Source organism: Phymastichus coffea, unplaced genomic scaffold, assembly GCF_024137745.1.
Source record: "Phymastichus coffea isolate CEN01 unplaced genomic scaffold, Cenicafe_Pcof_1.1 PCOF00004, whole genome shotgun sequence".
Lineage (NCBI taxonomy): Eukaryota > Metazoa > Arthropoda > Insecta > Hymenoptera > Eulophidae > Phymastichus > Phymastichus coffea.
This window is the reverse complement of record NW_026706815.1, coordinates 23,107-43,595: the sequence shown is the minus strand read 5'-3', so window position 1 is coordinate 43,595 and position 20,489 is coordinate 23,107.

The following is a 20,489-nucleotide window of genomic DNA, read 5'->3' as shown; positions in this document are numbered from 1 at the left end:
GATTATCCAATGGACAATTGATTCAACATACCTCAAGTCAATAACAATATTCTTGGTGTAATGAAAGATGAATATAATAGTAATGTAATGAAGGAATTTATTGGTTTTCGTACTAAAATGTGTAGTATTCAAATAAAAAATCATCAACCAAGGAGAAAAGAGAAAGGATTAAATACTGTTAAGAACACTTTGATCATAATCCCAGGACCTCCCACCCTTTTCAAAATTGGTGATATCCAAAAAAATTAAGCGATAGCCTAAAATTTTCCTTTTCTTTAGTTTACAGCGCCATGTGGCTTTTGTAAAAATTAAAAATGCCGGACTCAATACAGCGACTAAAACTATAGATGCTTCAAAATTTTTTTTAAATTTGTAAATACTAGTGTCGTCAAGCACGCTCCGCGCGCCCTTCTCTAGTTAAATCTTATAATTGAATCAAATCAAAATTATTAAAGACAAAATAAACAAATTCTGAAGTACTCCACATATACGAGGTGTGTTCAAAAAGTAAGGTGACTTTTAAAATTTCACGGGCAACGTACTTTCGAGAGGCGTAAAGGTTACACAGGCCGACAAAATTTAAAAAATTTTCGCTATATTTCGCGTAGTATTACGTCGTAAGCCAATTTCATTTTAAAAAACGAGTAATGCTATCTCAATGTACTACTCTTACGCTTCAAAACCCTTTTTTCAGATTTAAAAAATCTTTTTTTTCCATCGAGATATCGTAGATTGAATTAGAGTGATTTAGCGATTTCGTTACAGCACGAAATAGTGGCGAATTTCCGAATAAGGAGTTAAAGTGTAATTATATGTTTTTTGGGTCACTGAATCCAAATTTAACGTCAGAATGACTCTATAATCTCAATTCCCTTAACCCTAGAGCCCCATAACCTGCGACGCTGTAACACCTGACCGACATACTCCAAAGTCCTTAACTCTCGATTTCTTTAACCTTCTGCGGTATAACCCCCGAAACTCACACCCCAATTTCCTTAACCCTTGAGCCTTTAATCTGCGAAGCTATAACCCCCGGCCCTATCGAGGGTTAAAGAAATTCGGGTTTGGTGGACGGGGAATACCGCTGGGTCAATGGATCAACGATAGACGTCATTTCTGCGGTAAAAGAAGGTAGAAGAATTTGTGTCTGTGATAGGAAAATTCATATCCAACTTACATATACAAGTACAATTTACGTTTACATACAAGTGTCTATAACTTGCGAAATCGATCAGCTAGGATTTTTAATCTTACATTTTTCTGGTCTACTAACGATGAAGAAAGTATCTACGTTAGCAGATATCGGATTCACTTAGGGCCTACATTTCCTTACTTGAGGATAACCGTGTATGACTTTGCTCAAAAACGACAAATTTTTGTGCTTCGTTCTTCATCCGTGTTAGGGATCGTGTTTGAGCGGCAGGCTAACGGATAAGTCACTGGAATTGAATTTTTGGTATTATTTCTCGTACAACACTGCATGCAGTACTTTCATTGATTTTTATTATAACTTCATTTTTCAGAAATGTTATCATTACCCCATTCCGGTATTAGAATAAGTTTATAATATTATTCGTGTTTTAACACTGCTCGAAAACTCCAAGTTTTCTAGTTCTACTCTTTATCCGTGTTAGAGATCGTGTTTGAGCGGCAGGCTAACGGAGAAGTTACTGGAATTAAATACTTTCTATTATTTCTCATATAACACTGCGTGCAGTACTTTTACTGATCTTTATTATTACTTTGTCTTCTAGAAATTTAATTATATTTACCCATTTCGTTATTAGAATAAGTTTATAATATTACTCGTGATTTCCAATTAACTTATAAGTTATTGAAGATGTCGGCATGTAGAATTCCATGCAAAGGAAAAATCGATTCCTTTTGTAATATTTGCGGTAAATTTGAGGTAGCTCGACTTCGTCGATCAATCACTGATATCATTAAAGATTAGTTTGAAGAACGTTATGAGACACCTATGAAGAATTTAGACAAACCATGGGTTCCTAAATATATATTTGTGGAGACTGTCGCCGAAGTTTGAAAAACTGGAATAAAACTAAACCCGAAGTTGTTCTCCAACCAATAATATGGCGTGAACCTAAAAATCACCATGATGACTGTTACTTTTGTAAATGTGATACTTTAGGTTTTAATCATAATAACAAAGCTTCTCTCCTTTATCCGAACGTTTCTAGTGTAACAGCAGCTCAGAATGGAAAAATAGAAAGAAAAAAAAATTCTGATTCTGAGCCAAAAAAACTTCAACCAATAGAAGTTCCGGTAACAGACAAAAGCAGCAGTAGTGATGAAGAAGATTTTTCTGACTCAGAAAAGCCCAAACTTTTCCACCAAAATTCTTTGGATGATCTGATCCGTGATTTGAATCTTCCGAAAGATTCTTCAGAACTCTTAGCTGCAAGACTAAAAGAAAGAAATCTTTTATGACCTGAGACAAAAGTTTCTATTTACAGGAAGAGAGATATTAAATTTCGGCCATATTTTACTTGCGTGGATAACCTTGTTTACTGCAACGATATAAAGCATCTCATCAGTTTATATGAAGTGCAAGGAGGTTATAATCCAGAGAACTGGCGACTCTTCATGGATGCATCTGTACAAAGTCTCAAGGCAGTACTTCTGCATAATGGGAATGAGTATGCAGCTATTTTCATTGCTCATTCCACTGTGATGAAAGAGTCTCACGATAACTTTCAATTCCTTCTTGAGAAAATCAATTACAATGAACACAAATGGCTCGATTGTGGCGATTTCAAGATGATCAATATATTTGTTGGCTTACAATCTGGAAATACGAAGCACCCTTGTTTTTTGTGTCTCTGGGACAGTCGTGCACGAGAAGAACATTGGGTTCGGAAAGAATGGACGAAAAGAATCGGAATGGTTGTTGGATCACACAATGTGGTCCATGAAAACCTTGATGATACTAAACATATCTTGTTACCTCCACTCCATATAAAACTGGGCTTGATGAAGCAGTTCGTCAAGGCACTAGATAAGGAAGGCGAATGTTACAAGTATCTTCAGGGCAAATTTCCTAAATTGTCTGAAGCGAAAATTAAGGAAGGCATATTTGTAGGCCCAGACATTCGAGCACTTATGAAAGATGATGAATTCCTCTTGACAATGACGACTAATGAGAGAAATGCTTGGATAAGTTTCAAAAGTGTCACCGAGAATTTTCTCGGAAACCACCGGGACCCTAAACACAAAACTATTGTGTCGACAATGCTACAGAATTTTCAAAAATTAGGGTGTTTGATGAGTCTGAAAATACACTTTTTGTTTTCACATTTGGAATACTTTCCGGACAATGTTGGGGGGATCGGTGAAGAAATGGGTGAAAGATTTCAGAAACAAAGAGGAACATTATCAAGGTAGATGGAACGAGAGCATGATGGCTGACTATTGCTGGGCCCTACACCGACACGATACATTGACAGATTATCATAGACGCAAATCTCTTAAACGTTCATTTCAAGATAGACGACAGCGTTTTCATAAAAAAAAGAAGTGAAAAACTGTAGGGTTGCAGATATTTAGATGCAACACTCACAAACTGAATAAATGAAATTTAAAACGCGTAATTGAAAGCTGCGTAGAATACAAGGCTTGGATATTGAAGGGATTGAAATGTAGAGACATACGGTTATACGATAGCAGCTTGAAGTGTTGATTGAGGAAATTCTGGCAAAGGAGTCTGAGGTTGCAGACTTGCAGGGCTCGGGGGTTGAATATAATTTGGAGGCTTGAAGAATTCTGCGTAGCGAATTTCGGTATGAGGGTTGGGGGTTATAGCGTTGCGGTAATAGGGCTCGAGGGTTGAGGAAATTGGGGTGTGAGGGTCGGGGGTTATAGCTTCGCAGGTTAAAGGCTCGAGGGTTGAGGAAATTGGGGTATGAGGGTTGGGGGTTATACCGCAGCAGGTTAAAGGGCTCGGGGGTTAAGAAAATTGGGGTATGTCGGTCAGGGGTTACAGCGTCGCAGGTTATGGGGCTCTAGGGTTAAGAGAATTGAGATTATAGAGTCATTCTGACGTTAAATTTGGATTCAGTGACCCAAAAAATATATAATTACACTATAACTCCTTATTCGGAAATTCGCCACTATTTCGTACTGTAACGAAATCGCTAAATCACTCAAATTCAATCTACGATATCTCGATGGAAAAAAAAGATTTTTTAAATCTGAAAAAAGGGTTTTGAAGCGTAAGAGTAGTACATTGAGATAGCATTACTCGTTTTTTAAAATGAAATTGGTTTACGACGTAATACTACGCGAAATATAGCGAAAAATCGTGTTTTTTGAACTTTTAGGTTAGGATTTCTCGAAAACCTAGGATAATGGAGCACCTAGGCAATTCTGAGGTCAGATTCGGTTTCAGCGCACCAAAAACCTTTGGGAATGTACTGTCTGGTTTTTGGGTTTTTTTCCTTGTCTGCTTGTGTTATAAGTGTTTTGCGTGCTCGACGATTTCTTGCTATCGAAAAATATGGATCAAGGACTTGCATCAAATTTTGTGTAAAAAATAAAATAAAGTGCTCCGAAACACTTGAAATGTTGACGGTGCCATACGATGAAACTGTTCTGAGTAAAAAAAGTGTTTCCAAGTGGTACAAACTCTTCCAAGATGGCCGGGAAGATGCCAATGACGAGCCTCGCTCTGGACGCCCAAGCACGTCAACAACTGATGAAAACGTTCAAGCAGTGAAGAAAATTGTTCTGGAAAATCGTTGAATCACTATCAGAGAAGTTGCTGAGGATGTTGTTATATCGCTTGGCTCGTGCCATGAAATTTTTTCTAACGTTTTGGGCATGAGACGTGTGTCAGCGAAGTTTGTTCCGAAATTGCTAAATTTTGACCAAAAGAACCGTCGCATGAGAATCGCTCAAGAACTGTTGAATGACATCAACGACGACCCAGATTTACTCAAAAGTGTCATAACTGGTGACGAATCATGGGTATATGGTTATGATATCGAAAACAAAGTCCAATCGTCCCAATGGAAGAGCCCAGATGAGCCAAGACCGAAAAAAGCACGCCAAGTTCGATCAAATGTCAAAGTTTTGCTCACTGTTTTCTTCGATTACCATGGCGTGGTGCATCAGAAGTTCTTACCATATGGACGTACGGTCAATAAACAGTATTATCTTGAAGTTATGCGCCGTTTGCGAGGAGCAATACGAAGAAAACGCCCAGAATTGTGGAAAAACAATTCATGGCTTTTGCATCACGAGAATGCCCCTGATCACTCATCTTTGCTTGTGAGAGATTTTTTGGCCAAAAACAACACCACAATCATGCCTCAGCCATCATATATTCACCGGATTTGACCCCATGTGACTTTTGCTTGTTCGCGAAACTAAAGAGACCTATGAAAGGACGGAGATTTGCAACGATTAAAGAGATACAGACTGCATCGCTGGAAGAGCTCAAGGCTATACCGAGAAGTGCTTATGAGAAGTGCTTTGAGGATTGGAAAAACCGTTGGCATAAGTGTATTGTATCTGAGGGGGATTACTTTGAAAGGGACAACATAAATATTGATAAATAAATAAATATTTTTTCTTAAAAATACAAAGTCACCTTACTTTTTGAACACACCTCGTACACAAAATAATTCAATGCTTTAAAACGCTTACCATACGTCCATATTAATTGGTAAATTAATTTCCGATTGCATTAATATTCGCCAATTTATCAATAATTTTAAATATAATAATCTATGTGACCGATTTTATCCGATTTTAAGATATTTAACTATATAGATAGAGGCCGACAATGGGTCGGTCGGTAGGGAAATGACTCGCACCCGGTGGGCTCGGGTTCGATTCCTAGTCCCTGCTGATTGATACAAGCACCACTAAAAAAAATTTCATGTGCTTTGTTCTCAAACACATTGCAAGCCTCCATCGCTGATTAGCACTGATGGAGCATAAACAGAGGGACGTTAAAAAATAAACTACATGATACTGATCAGTAGAGCAAGTTTTTTTTTTTTTTTTTTTTTTTAATAAATAGAACCGTCAGTTGCGCCTAACAATTTAAGTTTTTTAATTTAACTGTTTTTCAATGGTTTTTCAACTGTTCATTTCTGATCATTTGAAGACTATATGTATTTATAAATTTAATTACAAATTTTTTTAACTAAATTAACGGTGGCGAATGCACCGAAATCAATATACAATATTTCATATAAAATATTAATTTATAGTTCTCCTCATTATTGATGTTTATTAAATTTTTTGGGCGTTACTTTTTCTCAATTTCTACAACCTATTATACTTATTTGAATTTCTTTGACTGATTGAGTATAAATTGATGCAAAAAGCCTCAATCTATTATTTAGTGCCGATTTATTCATGACAATGACTCATGTTACTATATTCAGACAACTGAATCGCGAAAAAAATGACTTTACTAGGCAGAGCATCACTTTTTTCACTTCACCCAAAAAACCCACCAGAAAGTATATAAAATATTGTATGATTTGGTTCATTTTTTGGCTACATGATATCGAGTCATAAAAATGAAAAATGCCGTGCAACTTAACCGGTCAAGCATTTATTCTACTTATTGAATAAAAATTGCGACATTACAACGTTTATTTCAATCTTACACATTAAAATCCAGATTATAGATTAGTAATAGAAAATAATTAGAACAATTTGAATCACTTTTATTACAAAACAATGTTTTCGTTGTTTGTTTTATAAAATAAATGTAAAAACAATACCACTGTAGTTTACTTTTTTACTTCCATTGTCGTTAAAATTACCCTTATCAATTATGATAAATTAAATGATAAATTACTAAAATTTCAACTTCTACAAGGTTTCAGATTATACCTTAATTTATTCAAAAATTAATATTACATTAACTTCAATTACATTAAAATATTACATTATTGCATTAATGTTACACTATCTTTATAAATTTGTCAACAAAAATAAAGAATATATCTTATTTAAATTACATTCAACGACTACTTTTCACCGACTCGATCTTTCATTGACCGTGACTCAGACCGAATAAGGGCAAACAGACCACGGATTTAGATTCAGTGACACAAAAAACATACAAGTACCGTGATTCATCCAGTTACAAATAGATATCCAGTTGAAATGTAGGTATTAACAAGATTTTTCTGATTTGACCTACAAATGAACTTGAAAATGAAGGTTGATTTTGAACGCAATACCATATTTTTATGTAAAATTTGAAGCTCGATTAATTTTCAGCCTTTAAAAAAGATAGCATTCATATTGCACAAGATTCAAATTTTAGAAAATTTTTAGGAGCATCTCAAGTTTCAGTCACCGTATTGAGTCCGCCATTTTTTTTTACAAAAGACCACACGACGTTGTAAACTAGAGGAGAAAAGGAAAATTTTAAGCTGTCGTGTGATCTTTTTGAATATCATCTGTTGAGTACTCTCACGTCAACTCGCGATGAAGGATGGGAGGGTTTCGAAGAGAAGGAGTCAACAGAAAATAGTCCGGATGATGATATAATTCCTTTATTTAATCGCGTGACAGTTCGGGTGAGTCGAGTGAGAAGCGATGTGAGTGTGGTTATCCGTCTTGACGAGTACTGCCGTAGAAGAAAAGCTGAAGTGGAGGATGACGTCATCAGGAGAAGCGCCCTCACTCCTAGTTCACGCAACCAGCGGATCCGAGCGGCCATTGAACAGCAACGCGAAAGGGAGGCTGGAAATGTGCATGGGAGGGGACCGCGCTAGACGAGAAGTTTTGTCCAAACATCATCAATTTTAGAAAGAGGGGGAGGTTTGTTTGACAAAAAATGATCCACACACAGATGCGCGCGCGTATTTATTCATATATTGTATTTTTATTAATCCACAAATTGTGTAAGTCATCAAATCTGAGCCTTTTGACATACACATGATTTCCACGTTTCTTTATAACTTTTTCTAAGAGATATGCTTCAGGATATCTAGCTCTTTTTTTAATTCATGCTCATAAAAACCTGCAGCAATGGAATTAATTTGATAATCTAGTAGATGGTACGTGGACGAAATTGTTTTTTTTTTTAACATGATGAATGGTAAAAATTTTTGTAGACCAGTTAGGAGTATAAACTTTATCAAAAACGTATTTGGACTTGCTTACTCTCATGTTGTTACCTTCAATGGATTTCGCTTTCTTTAACGGCCGGTCATCATGAGAAAACCCTCCAACATTTGTCCTTCATTCTGCTTGGTCTCATCTTTAGGCTTCATATCTATAGTACGATGCTTGCGATTATTATATAATTTTACCAAGTCAGGAAGCATGTTTACCTATTTATAATTTCCTTGCAAACTGAATTTTTTCCACGTGATATTTTTTAAAGTACGATGGAAACGCTCACAAATAGATGCTTTAAGATTGCTATGGGTCGAAAACAAGTTTATCTTGTATTTTTTCATGAGATTATGAAAAGTCTTATTGTAGAATTCTTTACCGCGATCAACTTGAAGATTTATCGACTTTTTTCTAACACTGTTTCCATTACGTTAAAGGTTACGTACTTTTCTAGGAGACTGAACCCCTAGAAAAGGAAGCGCAACTAACGGACTATTGGCTAAGCCAATCAGTAAACAGATTTTCAGTACTTCAACAAATGACAACGAAACTCAAAGCTAGGAAGAGAATCCAGCAAAATCTAAGGAAACAAATTTCATACAAAACGAAGTACCGCCGATATTTGTTTATTATGTGGAGAATATACGCCCCCTGGAAAATATTTTACAATCTAAACTATAGCCAAGTTCAGCCAAATTTAAATACAAATGTATACAAATTTAGATAACTGAGTCCAACAGAAGCTACGGACGAATTATTTATTTATACACAGTATTCAATCCTTACTAAAGAATAATCATCGAACAAGAAGAGGACATCTTACTTGAAGACATAGGCACCCAAGACAGTACACTTAATGCAACTGTCAAAATAAAGGAAGTATTACTTATAAACAAAAATATAAAGAATAAAAAAGCACCGGGCTTTGATAACATTACAGGAATAGTAATCAAAAAATTACCTAATATTGCAATGAGATATTTAATAATTATCTTTAATGCATGTCTTCGTCTACGTTATTTTCCAATGCAATGTAAAATGGCTAAGATTATTTTAATTTCTAAACCCGGTAAAGAAATCGAACTGGTAATATCTTACAGACTAATTAGTCTTTTGCCGGTGATATCAAAAATTTTTGAAAAAATAATTTCAGCCAGAATGAACTCAATAATAATTAATAGAAATCCTAGATGATCAATTTGACTTTAGATGCAACAACTCTACAATAGAAGAGGTTATTAGAATAGTTTCAGTTGCGAGAAAATCTATAGAAGAAAAAGAATATAGCACCTACATATTCTTAGACGTCGCACAAGCCTTTGCTAAAGTCTGGCATGAAGGTCTTTCGCATAAATTAAAGAGACATATTCTAGAAAATTACTACGAACTACTCAAGTCATATCTTCAAGATAAAGAATTTCAAGTAAAAATAAACAAAAAAACATCAAAAAGACAGAAAATAGAAGCAGGAGTACTGCAAGGTAGTATCTAGGATCAACTTTGTATTTGTTATTCACCGCTGATTTGCCAAAATATTTAAAAATCATGACAACTACTTATACAGATAAGACAGCCATTCTTACATCTCACTTAGAAGCAAAAATATAAAACTTGCAACTGCAATAATACAAAATTATATCAGTAATTATCTACAAAACTGGCTAAACGCACGGAGAATTAAAGTCAATAAATGTAAACCAATACATACAACTTTCATACTGAGAAAATATACCTGCCCACCTATTAAACTAAACGATAAACTCATTCCACAAAGTAGTCATTTAAAGTACTTGGATATTCATCTAGACATGAGGCTCACATGGAAAGAGCACATATTTAGAAAATGCAAACAATGGAACTGGAGGACAATGTAGTTGTTAATTGGAGAAAAATTAAAGCTCACAATAGAAAATAAAATACTAATCAATAATCAAACCAATCTAGACCTATAGCATTCAACTACGGGGTGCTACGAATCCTAGAAAGATTCCAATCTAAAATACTAAGAAATATCGTGAGGGCCTCATGGTTCATACCAAATGACATAATCCACAATGATCTACAGATATCATCAATAAAAGAAAAAATTAAAATCTTTTACAAAAAATATAACACCAGACTGCAAAACCACTCAAACGTATATAGTAGTGATATCGCAAGACTCATCGGCTGTCTTATCAAAATCATTATCATCATCATCATTGTCATTGTCGTCAATAGCAGATTCAAATGCAGTGTCGAAATTTTGAAGTGTGATATCCAATTCGTTTGTAGTACTTTTCAAGTAACCAGATTTTCGAGAACTACCTGCTGCTGCTGCTGCTGCTGCTACTTTTGACTCAAACTTAATCTTTTTCGTGTAGACATCGTTCACATGGATAAATTTTATTCAATTCTTATGGATGAAAAAAATTATGTTAAGTACAAATTAAATACATTTGGTAAAAAATTAATTGTGAATGATGTACAGTTAACCAATGTTCATACTAACACATTTCATTACATTGTAACGGTCAAATATGAATTGAACCGTTTGCGCCCCACTATCGACATTCGTGACGATCAAGTGACTCGCCACGTCTAGTGCTGGAATGATAGAGGGAGTTCGCTGCTGGGCCAGACGTGTGGTGACCGTTGACCGGAGGACAGCCGAGTGCGAATCTCGCTGGGACTCTTGCTGCTGACGCTGGTTACTGCAACTGGGATCCCTCGTTGTACTACACTGCGGTAGATCGAGCATCGGACTGGCACTCTAAGGGCAGATGGAGCATGGCAAATAATGGAGCGGAGGGAAGGTTGTGAATGATCCTCTGATATAATTGTTAATGTTACAATAATAATAAAAAAATGTTACAAATTGGGCCCAACGGGTTTTCGGATTTCACGATATTCAAACTGGAGTATGAGAGTGGCTCATCGCAGATCTTAACACAATTGACAAAATTGATTTAATTGTATGGAAAAGTGCATCGGATATGTGACGCGAGTAGGTAGAAAAACAACATGCTCATTTTCTAAAGTAAAACCGTTTCGAGAATAACAAGAGTTCAGATGGCGGATCAAGCGGCAGCCCAGGAGCAGATCAGACGCCAGCAGGCCGAGATTCAGGAGCTACGTAGCGCAATGGCAGAAATATAACAGCTGCGACAAGAAGATCCAGCTTGATCAACTACGTGCTCAGCTTAAGCAACAACAACAACAGAACGCGGTTCTCAGCGCGCAGATTCAGGCTGCCCAACAGCAAACAACGGATGCAGCGCAAGCAATAACGCAGCAACAAATGGATAATCAAGGCCAAGGTATGATGGAGATCATGCGAGTCATGGGGGGTTTTCAAAACGCGAATATCGAGTGCAAATTGCCAAAATTTTCGGATTTAATTTAAATTTCGAAATTAATCCGCTCGAGTTTCTGGAGGATCTCGATGGGTTCTTTCGGTTAAGGAACACAAGTGAAGATAGAAAAATGTCACTTGTCCAAATCGCGTCGGAGGGTTAAGCAAGACTGTGGTTGGGATCGCAACCTTTGATACCTAATTATCTAATTTTTAAAACTACCTTTACTGCCGAATTTTACTCTATACCAATACAGGTGCAGAAGAAGAATGAATGGGCGACTGGAAGATTTAGCTCATCGGATGGTAATTTACAGAATTACTTTTATAAAAAATTGAAGGCTGCTACATATATGCGACCAAATTTGATGGAGTATGAGCGAAATTACATTATAATTCAGCAATTTCCTTATTCAGTTCGACAGTCTCTTGCATCGGTCGATCCGGCAAATACTGCCTCAATAGTCCGTACGTTATCGGGTCTCGACGCGGTGTTTAATGAGAGGTTTCGTAATTTTGCTCATCGCCAGAACTTACAAAGTGATTCAAAGCAATCAATTGAGGTAAATCAGTTGTTGGCCCGCTATTCAAATGGGAATACGACGTGCGGTAGAAGTCGTGCGCGAACGCGTACCTTTTATTCGAATTATAATCTGAATAGATACAATAACAAACAGCAACCTAAGGAACAGTATGGAATTAATTCCCCACACGATCTGGACAAAAACGTAAATTTGAATAATCCTATACCTGACCTGTCAAGGCCACCTCCTAATCTTAATGTAAACAATTCGAATCGCAACAATGTACTAAATTTAAACAGATAGAGGGCATGCTGGATAAAGGTCCGTCAGCATGTCAATTGTGTACAGATTATATTGATGATATGGAAGGAGATATAATAAATAAAACGGACCAATTAATAAATATTCAAGATAGATACTTTCCGCAAGCTCCGCATATTAAATTGCGTATTTTTCAGAGAGAATTTTGGGCATTAATTGACACAGGTAGTCAGATAACTGCGATTTCGAAGACCTTTTATGAAAAATTAAAAAGGGAGAATAGCATCGCCGAATTGCCGGTGTCAGGTATATCAGTCACCTCAGCTATAGGTAAGCGTACCTCAACAATAAAAAGGCAAATATTGTTGCAGTTTTCAATTGGAGAATATAAAAATTCATACGTGTTTTTGGTTGTTCCCTTCTTGACAAGTGACATAATTATTGGAAATGATTGGAATGGAAAAAATGGTATTAACATTTATTATTACGCGTGGGAAATAAAAATAAAAAATATACCGATTCAAAATAGTTTAGTGCTGTTTGAGCAATATTCGTCCGACAGATTATTTTTGACAAAAAATAATAATGAAATGATAATCTACGTAATAAAAATTGAGAAAATTGATAAATTAAAAGAAAATATATTAGTTAATAGTCAGAAAATTACAGAAATAAAAAATGTGAGAGAAGATGAAAGAAAAAATAATGATATAAGTTTGAAAGAAGATAAAGATAAAAGATGTATTCATGATAAACAGAAGAATAAGTACAATATGTTGAATATAAATAAAAAAAACGTAGGTTCGAATGAATGTGAAGACGGTGTTAGAGGAATTACGCTCAATTGCGAGTAATCTAACAGCATTAGATAATACACAAAGAAATAGATTTATAAAACTTCTATTTGATAAAAGACAATTATTTTCCGAGAAATTGGGTTGTGCTAAGGGTTACCAACATCAGATAAAATTAATAAAAAATAATCCAAATATCAGAATGAACTATTCTGTTCCCCTAAAGCTTCGTGATCGAGTGCGTAAAACTATTGATGAAATGTTGACAGCTGGGGTGATTGAACGTGCTATAAGTCCGTACTGTAATCCTCTGAGAGTAGTAATCAAGGAAAACAAGGAAATAAGATTATGCCTTGATGCGCGAAAGTTGAATATAAACATAGAAGATGATTGTGAATCACCGCCAGTTATTACCGAACCGTTACAGGATTTTGAAAATGTTTCAATTTATTCAAAACTGGATCTGACTCAGTCATTTTGGTAGATAGTGTTACATCCTGAGTCTCATCCTTTTACTGCTTTTGTATTTGACTCAATAGTTTACCAATGGATTCGAGTGCCATATGGTTTAAAGACTGCGAGTAGTGCTTTAATTAGGGCCTTGCAATTGGCAGTGCAGAACGGTTCTGCGAGATTACAGAAATCATTGCGAAAGTACCTAGATGATATGTTAATTGGGAGCCCTGATATTGACGAACACCTGCAGGTTTTGGAAGATTTGTATGATAGACTCATCGAATATAATTTTACGATAAACTTGAAAAAGTGTGAATTCTTTCAAAAATCGGTAATATTCTTAGGATGTCAAATTTCAGTGAAAGGGATAATTCCTGATCCGAAGAAGTTATCAATGATTCAAAACTTTGAGCAACCCCGTTCTCCTAGGCATTTGCAATCGTTTTTGGGTTTTTGTAATTTTTATCGTAGGTTTTGTTTATTTTACAGCAGTTTTATGGATCCATTCCGCGATTTGTTAAGGAAGGATTCTCCATGGATCTGGAGGGAAGTTCACTCGAGTACCTTTGAGCAATTGAAGCAAAACTTTATGAAAACCGTATGTTTGAATAATGTCTTGCCAAATAGAGAATTCATTGTTCAGAGCGATGCTTCCGAGAGAGGTATTTCGGGTGTTCTTTCCAGGTCGATGAGAATGGAGACCATAGAATTGTATCATTGGTCAGTCGTTGTTTATCTCTGGTAGAACCGCGATTTACAACAACAGAACGAGAACTTTTAGCAATCATATATACTATTTATAAGAATCGATATTATTTGATTGGTGTAAGGTTTAAGGTGATTACTGATCACAAAAGTTTAATCTTCTTATCCGATACTAGATATCACAATAGTAGATTGATTCGTTGGACATTTTTATTGCAGCAGTTTTCGTTTTCGATTGATCATTGTAAAGGGAGTGATAATATTCTAGCGGATTTCTTTAGTCGAAACCCAGAAAGTAAATTCCATGAAGAGGTGGATAATACATTAAAAATTGCAACCTTGCATGAATTTACTCCGGTAGGGAATACCGAACAAATGAATTCGCTGTTAATAACTGGCCTTGCACGAGAATTCGGGTATAATGAAAACAATTTTTCAAAACTTGAGTCTGAAGCAGGGGCAGATTAGTAGATTGTCAAGGATCATTGAAGCAATGAAGGACAAAAACAATAATCTGCCTGATTTCCAATTGTATAAAAACGTACTTTTTCACAGAGGAAAAAATAGCAAAAATTGGCGAATCGTAATTCCGGAGTCAATCCAGGGACAGTTAATAATGGAAACGCACGAAAAGCTCGGTCATCCTGGTGTGTATAAGACTTAAGTATATCTAAAAACTTTCTATTATTGGAGATCACTGCACAGCCAAGTAAAGAAGTGCGTGACGACATGTGATTTATGTCAACGCGTCAAGTATCTTTCAAGAACGATGGAAGGTGACTTTCAGTGTGTTTCGTCGAAGGAGCCAAGTGATCTTGTGACAGCTGATTTTTTTGGTCCCCTTCCACGCGCTCGGGGGGGAGTGCAGTACTTGCCGGTACTTGTTGACGCATTTTCTAAGCTGGTGAGACTCTACTCTATGAAAGCTGCAACTACGACAGCCTCGTTAAAGCGAATATTTGACGATTATATTCCCGAATGTGGCAAATTTAAAAGGATTTTGACCGATAACGGTACCCAATACACTGCACATGCCTGGAGAGAGAGATTTCAAAGCGAAGGCATCCAGGTCCTGTATAGTTCTATAAGGCACCTCCAAAGTAATCCCACGGAAAGAGTGATGCGTGAGATTGGTCGGCTGTTCCGAACTTATTGTCGCACGAGACATACCGGATGGGCTAACCACGTGAAGCGAATTCAAACTCTTCTTAATATCACGACGCATTTCAGTACGAGGTTTACCCCCCAAGAGCTGCATTTCGGAGCTCCTTTAAGGGATGAAATCGAAAAGCTGGTTTCGTTTCCGGATAGAGTGTTAATTGATCGTCCCGTTAAGCTGCGAATGGCGCGCGAGAATTTGAGGAGTAGCTTTGAGAGAAGGAAAAGGGGCAAGAAACCATCCACGGTGGTGCTCGACCTGGGCGATAAGGTTTTATTGCGAGTTAGACATTTATCGAATGTTCTCGATAAAGTGACTCAAAAGTTTTTGATTTATACGAGGGTCCATACATTATCACCGAGAGAATTGGTCGGAATGCATTCAGGCTTAGCGATCTGAAAGATACCAATCGACATATTGGGACGTATAATCGTCTGAACCTCCATAAATATCGTGAGCCTGAAACTTGAATATCTGACACGTTGTGACTTAATCAAATATGATTGTAATTATTAATACGATGGGTGGCCCGTGGATGCGTTCCAAAGGGAGCACCTAACCTCGACAATTCCGATGCTCACCGACTTGTAAAAATGTATAAATGTATAAATAAGACGATGTATGTAATGAGTGAGAGTGTGAGTGGTCGACCGTCCTGTATGTATTTGCGTTTGGGTTTAGGGCCCTTAACCCTTTTCCTCCCAAATAACACAAATTTTTTCTTAACTTTCATCCTCATATCTTTTAATGAAAAAATCGTATGAAAAATTTATCAAGCATCATATCTTGTAAATTTTGACCTCCTCTTTCGAATGCCGTTGACAAAATTTACCTAAATTGTAAGCCGGAAACGTTATAGGCCGGTTTTCCGGAAAATTCACAAATTTTTCGCGTTTTTTTTCTAAAAAAAGTATATTTTGAAATGGAAAAAGTTTGCACACACCATTGGAAACACTGTTATCGGTGTTATAGATGTCTTTTCTTTCAAATACCGTTGGATTTTTTCCGAAATTCAAAATAGCGAACACAAAATGGCGTTCGAAAGGAAAAATTTTTTTTTAAACTTGACGAATTTTTTCCTCCAAAACTATCAAGTTTAGTGAAAAATTTCTAAGAACAAAAATGTCTTAAAATTAGTCAAGAAAGACTCTCAAATTTTTTCAGATTTTTTTACAGCGAATTTGGAAATTTCGATTTTCCGATTTTCCACGAATTCGAAAATTAACTCGAAAAATTCTGAAAAAAATTGAGAGTACTCCTTGGTAAATTTTAAGACTCTTTTGTTATTATGAATTTTTTTATTGAGTCAATAGTTTTTGAGTAAAAAATTAATCAATTTTATTCCTAGTATACATTTTTTTCAAATTGGTTTCACAAAATTTAAAAAAATTTCAAGTCTAACAATTATTTTTTTTGTTACCCTCGCTAAAAGTCGATTTTCGTGATCGCGACGCGATAGGACTTTAGGCGAGAGAGGAGCAGAAAAATAGTATGTCAGTCACGGCCGTAAATAAAAAAGCCTCAGATCAGGCGAAACCTCCGGCGACAATATTCGGCCAATTTGACACCTTATTTACTTTTACGGTCTAAGGCCATTATTATCATTTAAAAAATTCAAGAGTCAATTGGTTTAGGTTTTCAAAAATTTTTTATTTTATCACACAGTGAAAAATTGTTAAACATTCATTTACGTAAACGTTTTGAAATTTTATTTCTTACTAAGTTTTATGAGTTGTTAGATTTTCAGTTTTCAATATTCTGTCGTAAATTCTTGTGCAGTTATAAGCAGAACTTTTAATTTTTGTTTCTTGATACATGCTTAACCATACAAAATTTTCTCATAAAGAGTAACTATAGTAGTGTTTGAATTCCGTTGGAATCTTTCGTGTTGTACTTAAAAATTTCATAGTAATAATTGAAAAATTTTTATTTGCAATCTTCGTTTTAGTTATTTTTTCTACAAATCACAAATTGAATTTTTAATTAATATTGATTTATCTAAAAGCCATAGTTGTTACTTCTAATCATTAAAAATTCACAAAATAAACATACCGTAAATTATTTTTTTTGCAATGCCAACCAACGAAAACAACCATCATCAAAATCCTCGCGCCAAAACATTACAAATGTTTTGCTCGAAGATTCATTTCAGTTACTGGAATACGATAACCGGATTGACGTTTCCGTCATGCCTAATGCTAATGATTCGGATATGGAATCAGACGTGTTTAGCGATGATGATATATCTGATAAACAAATGTCAAACGAAATCGAAAAGGTACTATCTTACAAGCAGATTACCAACAATTATTCTTCTGATAAAAAGTATCTAGAAGAAAATCATAAATATAATTGGACATTAGGAGAAAAAAAGTGCGCTGAAACACTTAAAAATGAATATTTATTGACTGATAAACAACGGGATGAGATTCTTGCGAGTTCGCCAACTAAATTGTTCGAAACATTTTTATCTGCCGAGATAAAAACTCATATTATTGAAGCCTCTGCCGAAAATGATTTGCATTTATCAATGAGTGAAATAAATACTTATTTGGGTATAATAATTCTAACAATTTTCAATAAAAGACCAGAGATAAGTGACTATTGGTCCACCAATCCATTATTGGAGTGCTCCGTTGTAAAATCAGCTATGTCCCGTAATAGATTTCAACAAATCAAAAGGAAAATGTGATATTCCAAAAATCTATAAGTAGTATAGCAATGTATGTTCCAGCACACCTGCGGGGGGTCTGTAACCCGTTGGCCCCACCGGGCTTAACCTTTTGGCCCCACCGGGCCTTAACCCTTTGGCCCCTGGCTTAACCCTTTCATGTTAATAATAATTATTATTAACAATATTCGTGGGGGTCACTGGTTTAACCCTTTGATTCCCTGGCCTAATCCTTCCATGTTAATTATTATTAATGTTAATAATTGTTTATAATTTTTTGAGGAAGGTTTCTAGGACTCCTAGTCCCTAGGGACCCTATACCTAGTGCTTTTAGTCTAATTAAATTTAAATGTTTTTTTTTTTTTAAAGCTATAAATATATATTATTGACAATTTACTTGCTACATTGAGAATGAAACGAATAGAAAATAGCAAAGATTTTTTGAAAAAAATGAAGAGACAGACCGGAAAATCGAACCGGAGTCCTCTGGGTTGGCAGGCTAGCGTTCTACCACTAGAGCCAATGTCACATGTACCTTAGAGGATGCATATTGTGTATATTAGCTACACACGCATACATTTGGTATAGGGCCCGAGCGTGCGGAGGAGGAGGGGAGCGCATGCTGTCTATAGTTCTGGCCTGATGGGGATGCGCTACTATAGTAATAAACGTATGCTCTCTCTCTCTTCTTCGCTCTGACTCAGCGTGGACCACAGTGCGTGGAGGAGGAGGGGAGCGCATGCTGTCTATAGTTCTGGCCTGATGGGGATGCGCTACTATAGTAGTAGTAAATGTGCGCTCTCTCTCTTTCTCTCTCTCCTACGCAGCTATGCTTACTACCTACCCTCTTATCTTAAGTTAACTATGTTTATCACAAATGTAGATCACAACTAGTTTGAGGGTGATGAAGCTTCTCCACTACTTTCTGGAAGAGAGAAAAAGAGAGCAGCTATGTTTTACTACCAATCCTCTTTATATTATACTCATATTGTAGAAAAAATATTACCTGTTAATATTACGAGCGTTCGGTAGAATTTTCAACGGTCAGTCTCAAGGGAAACTTTGAGTTGGTCACAGCACATTGTGAAATTAGTTTTTTCTATTTATTTGTGAACAAATTTTTGTTAGTGAAAAAGAAATATGGAAAATATAGTTACTGTTTGTCAGCTTATAGAAACTGTAAGTAAACATTTTAAAAATAAAAAATAATTTATGTATATAATTTTAATAATTTTTATTTATAATTTATAGAGTACTAATGATATCCCACGCGAGCTGCTGTATCGGCTGCTCATTGTTATTTAAAACGCAGTAAGGTCTTTTTTTATATTATTTAATATTTAATATTTAAATATTTATTTATTTATTTATTTTCAGTTGCTTAGGTGTCCAGGCAACGCATAACACGTTGTCCAACTAACCCAAATTATAGCGATTGTTCGTGAAGTAAGTATATTAATATTATTATTTAATATACATGTACTTATACAGATTTTTCATTTTTCAGTAGATCAAAGAATAAATGACTGAAAGACTGGTCGCACAACAATTGGCCTATCAGATTGAGAAGACCGTAGAAGAGCGAGTGAGGGCGCAGCTATGTCGCCAGAAGCGCGCAGAAATAATGAGGAAAAAACAAGAATTCTCACGATTGGAGCGCAAGAGAAAAGCTGAGCTGGCCAAGACGGTGCAGGATGAATTAGCGGCCAAAATAAAAAAAAGATTAGTTCCAGCAGAATCATCGTCATCAGCGTCGCCCTCATCTGCATCATCTTTAGTATCGGAGACGTTGTCATCGTCGTCTACGTCAGCGTTTGCAACATTATCGATGCCTTCGCTCGACATTTTACATCATGATGAGGCAATTGATTTGTCTACTAAGGTAAGAAAACTATATTTTATAATAAATTTTATAATAAATATATTTAATATATTTATTATAAAATTTATATATTTCATGCGTTTATTTTAAACAAAATTAATTAATATTTTTAATATAAATTAAGAAGTTCTTGGTTATGCGAGCACCACAAACATTAACCTTTGAATTTATAGCTCAATTCTTTTGAGCCTGCGGGTTTGCAAGATTTTGGTGGTGCTCGCATAACCAAGAACTTCTTAATTTATATTATCACCGTGAGCATTAAATAAAGTAGTTTATATTTTAATATTTTTAATATTTTACAGAGAACTGTGCCGAAGAAGCCGCAAATCAAGAGTAGTGAGGCTATTCGGCGTAGAATAATTATGATTCCGGCTGAACCGACAACGAGAAAGCCGACTCGCCCCCTCAAGGTAGTAGGAACGTATAAGAAGAAAGAAGACAAAATAAAATAAAATAATATTGTTTTGTAATAATTAATATAAATTTTGAATAAAATAAATTAAAATAAATAAAATGCTTAATTTTTTTAATTAGAGAGAAAGAAGTGAGAGAGTGAGAGAAGTAATGGTAGAGAGATAGAGAGAGGGAGAG